Here is a 9,638-nt window from a genome sequence, read left to right on the forward strand (position 1 = left end):
TTTGGGGGATCGAGGGGGAGTTGGGGGGAGTTTGGGGGATCGAGGGGGGGAGTTTGGGGGATCGGGGGGAGAGTTTGGGGGATCGGGGGGGAGTTTGGGGGATCGGGGGGAGAGTTTGGGGGATCGGGGGGGAGTTTGGGGGATCGAGGGGGAGTTTGGGGGATCGAGGGGGGGAGTTTGGGGGATCGGGGGGGAGTTTGGGGGATCGAGGGGGAGTTGGGGGGAGTTTGGGGGATCGAGGGGGGGAGTTTGGGGGATCGGGGGGAGTTTGAGGCAGAAAAATATATGGCTTTTTTAAAAAAAAAAAGTGATTCTTCTGGAATAAAGTTGATCTCTTCTTCGGAAGCTGATGCTTAATCAGATACATTTTTACCCTTTTTATTGTTGCGCAGTAGTCATTCTTTTAATGCAAAACTGCAACCAGAAATGGATTTGGCTGTACTACTGTAGATTTACCAAATGTACTTTTCATTCAGGTTCCTGGGTTACACAAACTGAGCCCTGGATCTTCTGGAAAGTCCACTAAACTGAAGCTTCCAGGACCAGCCAAAGCCAGTGGGTTGAACAAAAGGTCACCGTCACTGCAGAAAAGGAAGTCTGCCCCAAACAACGAGAACAAGCCTGAGCTGCAGGTTACAATCCATGATTTATGGAAGAAATTTGGGTTTAAGGGGTAAGTACTGCTTACTAGAATGGTACTCGTTATAAGATCATGGTCTGTTTGGTGTCTGCCTTCACTGCCTGTTTTTATGACTGTGAGCCAAGGTGTATATGACATTTTTTACATTTGAAGCTTGCTGGGGCAGCCAAAAGTTGTGCGCATCCTTTAAAATTTTTCTTAAATAGTTACTTGAAAAAAATGAATGAGGGAAGGAGGCACTTTTAGGAAGAGGGAGAGAAAACGAGAAAGAATTTGAATGAGACTTGCTTTCAGTAGGCAAAAGGTGCTCCTGTTGAGTGCATTCCATGCAGTGTGGTGGTCTGTGACTGAGGTTGAATGATGACCCACTGGTGCGGCTTCTCCTGCTGTCTTTATTCACTCCGCTACTACCATAAAGTAAAATCTATGAATCTCGCGCGGCCTCTTATTGTCCATTGCATCCTGTGGCTTGGCTGCTGTGGAAAACTGCATGACCCAAAATCTTGTGTATGATTTGTTTGTGATAAGCATGTCTGCTTCCTGCTATCAACATGGTTACCAGGAACCAATCCCCACTTCCATTGTGCAACCAACTCCTCCAATCCCTGGCAAACCAGGCTCTCTGGTCCAGCCTGGCTCCCAGGTAACGGCATCAAATAAACATCTGGCTCCTATCTTCCTCAAATGACAGTTAATTAATGTACACTGGTATAAAAATACACTAACGTGTTGTGTTACATAGAAACATAGAAGATAGGAGCAGGAGTAGGCCATTCGGCCCCTCGAGCCTGCTCCTCCATTCAATGAGATCATGGCTGATCATCCAAATTCAGTACCCTGTCCCTGCCTTCTCCCCATATCCCTTGATCCCTTTAGCCTCAAGAAATATATCCAACTCCTTCTCGAGTATATTTAATGAATTGGCCTCAACTGTCCTGTGTGGCAGAGAATTCCACAGGTTCACCAGTCTCTGTGTGAAGAAATTCCTCCTCATCTCTGTCCTAAATGGCTTACCCCTTATCCTTAGACTGTGACCCCTGGTTCTGGACTCCCCGGCCATCGGGAACATCCTTCCTGCATCTAGTCTGTCCAGTCCTGTTAGAATGTTATAAGTTTCAATGAGATCCCCTCTCATTCTTTTAAACTCCAGCGAGTATAAGCCCAATCGACCCAACCTCTCCTCATACGTCATTCCTGCCGTCCCAGGTATCAGCCTGGTGAATCTTCACTGCACTCCCTCCATGGCAAGAACATCCTTCCTCAGATAAGGCGACCAAAACTGCACACAATACTCAAGGTGTGGTCTCACCAAGGCCCTGTACAACTGCAGCAAGACATCCTTGTTCCTGTACTTGAATCCTCTCGCTACGAAGGCCAACATACCATTTGCCTTCTTAACCGCCTGCTGCACCTGCATGCTTACCTTCAACGACTGGTGCACAAGGACACCCAGGTCTCGTTGCACTTCCCCTTTTCCCAATCTATTGCCATTCAGATAATAATCTGCCTTCCTGTTTTTGCCACCAAAGTGGATAACCTCGCATTTATCCACATTATACTGTATCTGCCATGCATCTGCCCAATCACCCAACCTGTCCAAATCGTACTGGAGTTTCTCTGCATCCTCCTCACAGCACACAAGCCCACCCAGCTTTGTGTCGTCTGCAAACTTGGAGATATTACATCTAGTTCCCTCGTCTAGATCATTGATATATATTGTGAATAGCTGAGATCGTAGGACCGATCCCTGTGGTACCCCACTAGTCACTGCCTGTCACTTGGAAAAAGACCCGTTTATTCCAACTCTTTGCTTCCTGTCTGCCAACCAGTTCTCTATCCACGTCAGTACCTTACCCCCAATCCCATGTGCTGTAACTTTACACGCTAATCTCTTATGCGGGACCTTATCGAAAGCCTTCCGAAAGTCCAAATACACCACATCCAATGGTTCTCCCTTATCTATTCTACCAGTTACAACCTCAAAAAATTCCAGTAGATTAGTCAAGCACGATTTACCTTTTGTAAATCCATGTTGACTATGTCTGATCCTGTTACTGTTTTCCAAGTGCGCTGCTATTACATCTTTTATAACGGACTCTAGCATTTTCCCCACTACCGGTGTCAGGCTTACCGGTCTATAATTCCCCGTTTTCTCTATACCACCTTTTTTGAATAGTGGGGTAACATTAGCTATCCTCCAATCCATGGGAACTGTTCCAGAGTCTATAGAATTTTGGAAGATGACCAGCAATGCATCTACTATTTCTAGGGCCACTTCCTTAAGTACCCTAGGATGTAGATTATCAGGCCCTGGGGATTTATCGGCCTTCAATCCCGTCAATTTCCCTAACACCATTTCCCTACAAATACCGATTTCATTCAATTCCTCCCTCTCATTAGACCCTATGTTCCCCGACATCTCTGGAAGGTTATTTGTGTCCTCCTTTGTGAAGACAGAACCAAAGTATGTATTTAATTGGTCCACCATTTCTCTGTTCCCCATTATAAATTCCCCTGATTCTGACTGCAAGGGACCTACGCTTGACTTCACCAATCTTTTTCTCTTCACATATCTATAAAAGCTTTTACAATCTGTTTTTATGTTCCCTGCAAGCTTACTCTCAATCTATTTTCCCCCTCTTAATTAATCCTTTTGTCCTCCTTTGCTGAATCCTAAACTGTTCCCAATCCTCAGGTTTACTGCTTTTTCTGGCCAATTTATATGTCCTCTCCTTGGATCTTATGCTATCCCTAATTTCCCTTGTTAGCCACGATTGAGTCACCTTTTTTGTTTTATTTTTATGCCAAACAGGGATGAACAAATTCTGTAGTTCATCCGTGTGATCTTTGAATGTTTGCCATTGCCTATCCACCGTCAACCCTTTGAGTGACATTCCCCAATCAATCCTACCCAACTCGCGCCTCATACCATCGTAGTTTCCTTTATTTAAATTCAGGACCCTAGTCTGAGTCAACTACTTCACTCTCCATTTTAATGAAGAATTCGATCATATTATGATCGCTCCTCCCCAAGGGGCCTCGCACAACAAGATTGCTAATTAATCCTTTCTCATTGCATAATACCCAGTCTCTCGTTGGTTCCTCAACATATTGGTCCAGGAAACCATCCCGTATACACTCTAGGAATTCCTCCTCCACAGTATTGTTACTAATTTGGTTAGCCCAATCTATATGTAGATTAAAGTCACCCATGATAACTGCTGTGCCCTTATTGCACGCGTCTCTAATTTCCCGTTTAATGCCATCCCCAACCTCAGTGTTGCCTGATTTGAGTTGCAGCTGGCTAGTATATGGTCCTATATTTCAATCCTACTGACTCACTGTATGCTTTCATCCTTCTTGCAGCAAGAGTGCAGTACTGCTGGTTAGCAGAGCTATTCTGGTTTTTATAATGTGAAACTGGTTTCTTCTCACTACTGTATTTGGAATGGACTCGTTTTGGAGCATGAGTGATGCTGGGATAGTCCCATCTTCCAATCCTGTTGCCTTATGCCATTGTTTCTACCTACACACTTAACATTTAGACTACCAGTCTCTCTCTCTGTATCCAAACCTACAGTTGTTTCAGCTGCTCCCACTTGCTGCAAAACCAGATAACCTCTGTCACTCAGCAATTCTGTTGAGGTTTCAGTATTGTTTTACTGTTTCTCCTATGCTGTCCATTAAATTTCAACATATCTCAGAATCCCTTTCAGAAAATTGAAACTGAAATACAACTTTTTTTTCATTGAAAATGATGTCATTTTTCAAATGTGATAGTACAAGGATTGAGAATTTTTCAAATTCAGATTCTACCTAGTATATAGACCAATTCAGAAGAGAGTTGTATGTACACTTTTTCAATTTTAGCTATTAACAAAAGATTTTGTTCTCCACAGGGAATCCAAGAAGCTTCAATCTAGTCAAAAACTTGACCCAATGTCCCCCGTTGAGGACAACTTGCAAATTTTGACCCCAGAGACTGATCAAAGTATTTTATTGAGGTCGGAATGTCGTTCTGTGCAAAGAGCCATACAATGGTGAGGAAATCCATGAAGATGTTTAGGCTCAATTCAAAGTAGCTAGAGATATTTGATCACAACAGATATCCCTATTTTAACCATAATGAAAATATAGGCCAGCATTTTCTGCAGGTAGGCGGGTTGGGGGCAGGGAGACTGGAAGACATTAACGGCAGGGCCTGATTTGCATGTGAGGCCTCGGTTTCCTGCCCGCAGCCAGTCAGATGGGGAGGCTGCTAGCGGGTAGGCCTGCAGCTGCAGAGAGGTTGCGATCGGGGGGAGGGGGGGGTGGAGTTGGTCGGAGATCGCTGGGAGAGAGAGAGAGAGGACTGTGGCCGGCCTCGGCATCATCAATGGGGCGGGGAGGCCTCATGGTGGGGATCAGAGGCCTGGGAAGGCAATTGGAGGCCTCGTGAGGGGAGTCTCCAATCGCGGTGGGGGTGTTAGGTTGGGACCCTGGATCCAGAAGGTAGGCATAAAGCCACTTAGCTCCTGGATGTAGCAGTCCCCACCTTGCTTTAACTGCCAGGTTTCACGAATTGTGTGAAACTCGTCCACATGCAGTTAAATTCAAAATGGAGGTTAAAAAAGAGACTTCCAGCCTCATTATAATATTTAAATTGATGTTCGGCCCTCTGGGAGCGGCTTGGTCACCTGTCTCCGTTAAAACCGGAAGTGGGTGGGTTCATGTCGGGAATCCCATTTTTAACAATTTAACTGCCTCCCACGCTCCAAACCCACCTGTTTTTTTATGGAGAAAATTCTGGCCATTAAGTTGGTGCAGTCTGTACAAGGTGGCAATAATCTACATAATTGCCATCTATAGAAAATGTGCTAGAGACATCTGATGACAGTTACCACTATTAAACCTCTTTTATATTAAAAAAAATGACAACTGGGTATTGACTTAAGAACTGAATTTTATTATTTTTGAGCATCGCAGTGCGAAATGGAGTTCTGTGACACAAAAAGTGATTGTTTTATATTGGTTCAGACCAGCAAATGAGGATTCATAAATTTAAAAATGTTGCTCTGGCTCAACCTAGATGTTGGGGAGGAAAATGCCTCACGCATCACAGAAAAGTTAACCGAGTTATGTCCTCCCCAAATTGGACAGGGTCTACAATGGGAGGGAGAGCCACACTGCCAAATTACCACTGGGGCAGCAAAGTTGAAAATTACCCTCAATGTCTACAAAAAAAATACACTGAATTTATATAGAGCCTTACCATGTCGGCATATCAAGTGTTTCACAAATTGAACCATTTTTGAAGTGCAGAGACTATTGTGTCGGCACTCGTATCATTAGTTCTGTACCAGCAACTAGCAAGGAGTTGATTAGCCAGTTGATCTGTTCTTATTTTGGTGGTGGTATGGGTTGAAGGAGGAATTTTGACCAGACCTCCCTGCTCTTTGAATAGTGCCATAGGCTCTTTAATGTTGACTTGAACATGCAGGTAAGACCTTGGTTTAATGTCTCATCTGAAGTTCAGTTCTGGCAATGCAGCATTCTCTCTATTAAAGACTGCCAGCCGAGAAAATTGCTTCAAGGATGCAGCGAATTCTTGACACACCAGAGCCAATCGTTACTGTTTACAAATGTTAACTAGCAGAAAAGGGCCGCTTTTATGTCACTCTAAAGTGGTGGCGTGCGGGCACAGATAAATCTGATGCACCCCAGAATCAAACAGGTTACTGTTTGGTGGCATCAGCAAAGGAAAGGTATTGTAATTTATTATTTACATGCCACAAAATTGTTTTGACTATCAAATGTGAAACGAACACAAATGTTACAAATGGAATAAAATCTACCGCTTTCTGCCCCCCACCCCCCGCCACCAATCCTGTCTTTAACTATCCCCTCCAGCTATGTAATGGCAAAGTAGTAACCATATTTGTTTTATTATTGCTATTAGCCGAGTGGAGCTATTGAGACTTTATTTGCAGGAGTGTCTTGGTTAACAAGTTATTGTGGTATGGAAAAGAAGGAATTTTATTGTGTACAGGAAACTTTGGTTTATCCGGAGGTTGTATGTCCGGAATACTCGATCTAACGGCAAAAATCAGGAGCCATTTTCTGTAAGTTTTTTTAGATCTCGTTCTTTTTTTTTTCCTAGTCAGCCACTGCAAGGTCTGTAGCTATAGCAACAGCTTCAGCTAGTGACGCTTGCAGCTGCAGCCGGCTCTTTAGAAGCTGTTGCTAAGCAACAGTGTTTGTTGTCAGATACGGAGATGAAAACCTCCGTATGCTTCAACATTAACTTTGTGTGTCCGGCAGTTTTGATAGATCGGCAACACGTCGGTGCCGGATCTCACAAAGTTTCCTGTATTTGTTTGTATTGTAACTAGAGGCACCCTGACTCCAGCAGCAGTGTTGTAAAGATGTCTGCCTTGGCTCAATGGTCACACTCTCACCTTTTGAGTCAGAAGGTTATGAGTTCAAGTCCCACTTCAGAGACTTGAACATATAGGCACTTCTAGGTGCCATCTTTCGGATGTGATATTAAACCGAGGCCCCGTCTGCCCTCTCAGGTCGATGTAAGACCCCCCCCCAGCATTATTTTGAAGAAGAGCAAGGGAGTTCTTCCCAGTGTCCTGGCCAGTATTTATCCCTCAACCAACATCACTAAAAAGAGATTATCTGGTCATTATCTCATTGCTGTTTGTGGGAGCTTGCTGAGTGCAAATTGGCTGCCATGTTTCCTGCATTGCAACAGTGACTACACTTCAAAAGTACTTCATTGGCTGTAAAGTGTTTTCTTTCTGTTGTAGAAACAAGGCATCACAGAAACCCAATGTAGGAGGTGGTTTTTCAGGTGCCACGAGAGAAGTACTGTCAGTAATAAACATAAATTATCATAATTAATGGCACTGAATGCTGCAGGCTGCCAATTCTTGGGGGTGAGGGCATGCTGAGCTCGCCTATACTTGTGGATTTTGCATGCCCATATTCCCCATTGTTGCTAATGCTCTGAAATCTTCCCCAAAGCTAATTAGGTTAGATTTCTGAGCACTGGCAGTCTGAGCGCCTTGCTTCAGTAGGAAACGTGCTATAAAGTGACAAAGCTATTATTTTAATCAATCTAAAAGTGGAGGTAACCGTGTAAAATAAATCTTAACCAAGATATTTTACAGCACAATGCACAGAAATGGTTTTGTACACAGGACGTTTGTTATCTTAAGTGCGCTTTTTTTGTACTTTTGCACAAGGGAATCTGTCTTTTGATCATATCTACTGTACCTCTTCATGTAAAATATTCTGAAAATAAAACGCTCCAACACTTTTTGTTTGATTTATTACACACGTACACAGACTATGTTCATCTCTATTCTGTTAAGTACTTCTAACATGGTACAAGGTGCTGTAAGGGATAAAAATGTAAATACTGAGGATAATCATGGTCACTGATTTATAGGGTTGCAAAATTCTGGGAATCTTTAAAAGAGGAAACTTTCCATGAGTTTTTTTGCACACTGATGGTTTTTGTCTGACCCTTATTATCTTTGTCATCAAAATAGACATACTGTTCCATACAAATAAAAACAGGCTTTCAAAACTTTATTTAGGTTATAATTTTGAACTTTATTGAACCCCCACAAAAAAGACCCATCTAAAATAAATTTGTCCTTATTTTGTCCCTTTGAGTCTTCTACTCAGGAGTCTTCTGAGTCTTCTACTCATCATTGCTCCTCCTGATTCTCTGGCTCTGACATGTCCATTTCCTCCTCTGTGTCACTGTCTAGCTGTGTGGTGGACACTTCTGTATCTGGCTCAATAAGTTGTCGGTTCGCCCGGATAGCCACCAGTTTCTCCACTCTCTTGTTAGTCAGCCTGTTGCGCACCTTTGTATGCGTATTCCCAAAAAGTGACCAGTTTCGTTCAGAGGCCGCTGATGAAGGTGGGATTTGGAGTATCACCGATGCAATGGGTGACAGGGCCTCAGATGCACAAAGTCCCTTCCACCAGGAATGTGCACTGATATGCTTGCATGATTCCCATATCCCGTCCCCATTCCAAAGACCTTGCTTGGTAGAGAACTTTGCCAGACTTCCCAGAACTTTGCCCATGTCCAGATTGAGGTGGCGTGAGAGGGTAGAAATCACACTGTAAACGCTGTTGATCTGTTCTCCAGAAAGTATTGGTCTCCCAACATGCTTTGGGTCCAGCATGTATGCTGCAGCATGAATCGGCTTGACACAAAATTCTTGACACGTCTGTATGAATTGAACAATTGCCTTCTCCTCTGCTTTGAGCAGCAGGGATGTGGGTAGGGCAATGCTGATTTGTTCTTTTAAATCAGCAAAAAGCCTGAACATCTGACAAGACAGCGTCATCTTCAATCTGAGCAATTGCAGATGCTACTGGTGAGAGTAGTTTAAGGCTGCTAACCACTCTCTCCCAAAACACATCATCCAGCAGTATTTTCTTGATGGTGGTTTCCATATCCCCAGACTGGGATATTGCCATTTCTTGCAGCGACTCCTTACCCTCCAGAAGGCTGTTGTACATTATGACAACGCCACCCCATCTAGTGTTGCTGGGCAGCTTCAGTGTGGTGTTCTTGTTCTTTGTCATTTGCTTGGAGTTGTTGGTTGCTGCAACTACCTGTTTTCCCCTGACATACTTAACAACTTGCTTGGCTCTCTTGTACAGTGCTTCCATGGCTCTCAAACCCATGATGTCCTTGAGGAGCAGTTTGAGCCCATGAGCTGTGCCCCCAATTGACATAATATGAGGGTAGGCCTCCTCCACTTGAGCCCAAGCAGCCTTCATATTCGCAGTATTGTCAGTAGCTACTGCAAAGACCTTTTGTGATCCAAGATCATTGATAACTGCTTTCAGCTCATCAGCAATGTATGCCTGTGTGTCTGTTGTCCTTCGTGTCTGTGCGCTTGAACACTGGGAGAGGAGTGGAGACGATGTAGTTTATGATGCCCTCCCATTGTACATTTGACCACCCATTTGAGATAACTGC

At 43.9% G+C, this 9,638-nt stretch overlaps 1 long non-coding RNA gene across 1 annotated transcript; it reads left to right on the plus strand.

Annotated features, from left to right (window-relative positions):
- The first annotated feature begins 478 nt into the window (after positions 1 to 478).
- Positions 479 to 7,946, plus strand: LOC147120980 (uncharacterized). The gene is made up of 2 exons (XR_015075961.1): positions 479 to 673; positions 4,540 to 7,946. It is a non-coding gene; the product is annotated as an uncharacterized LOC147120980 (long non-coding RNA).
- Positions 7,947 to 9,638: the final 1,692 nt, after the last annotated feature.

Source organism: Somniosus microcephalus, chromosome 3, assembly GCF_052327205.1.
Source record: "Somniosus microcephalus isolate GS21.2 chromosome 3, FLI_Smic_1.0, whole genome shotgun sequence".
NCBI classification, from domain to species: domain Eukaryota; kingdom Metazoa; phylum Chordata; class Chondrichthyes; order Squaliformes; family Somniosidae; genus Somniosus; species Somniosus microcephalus.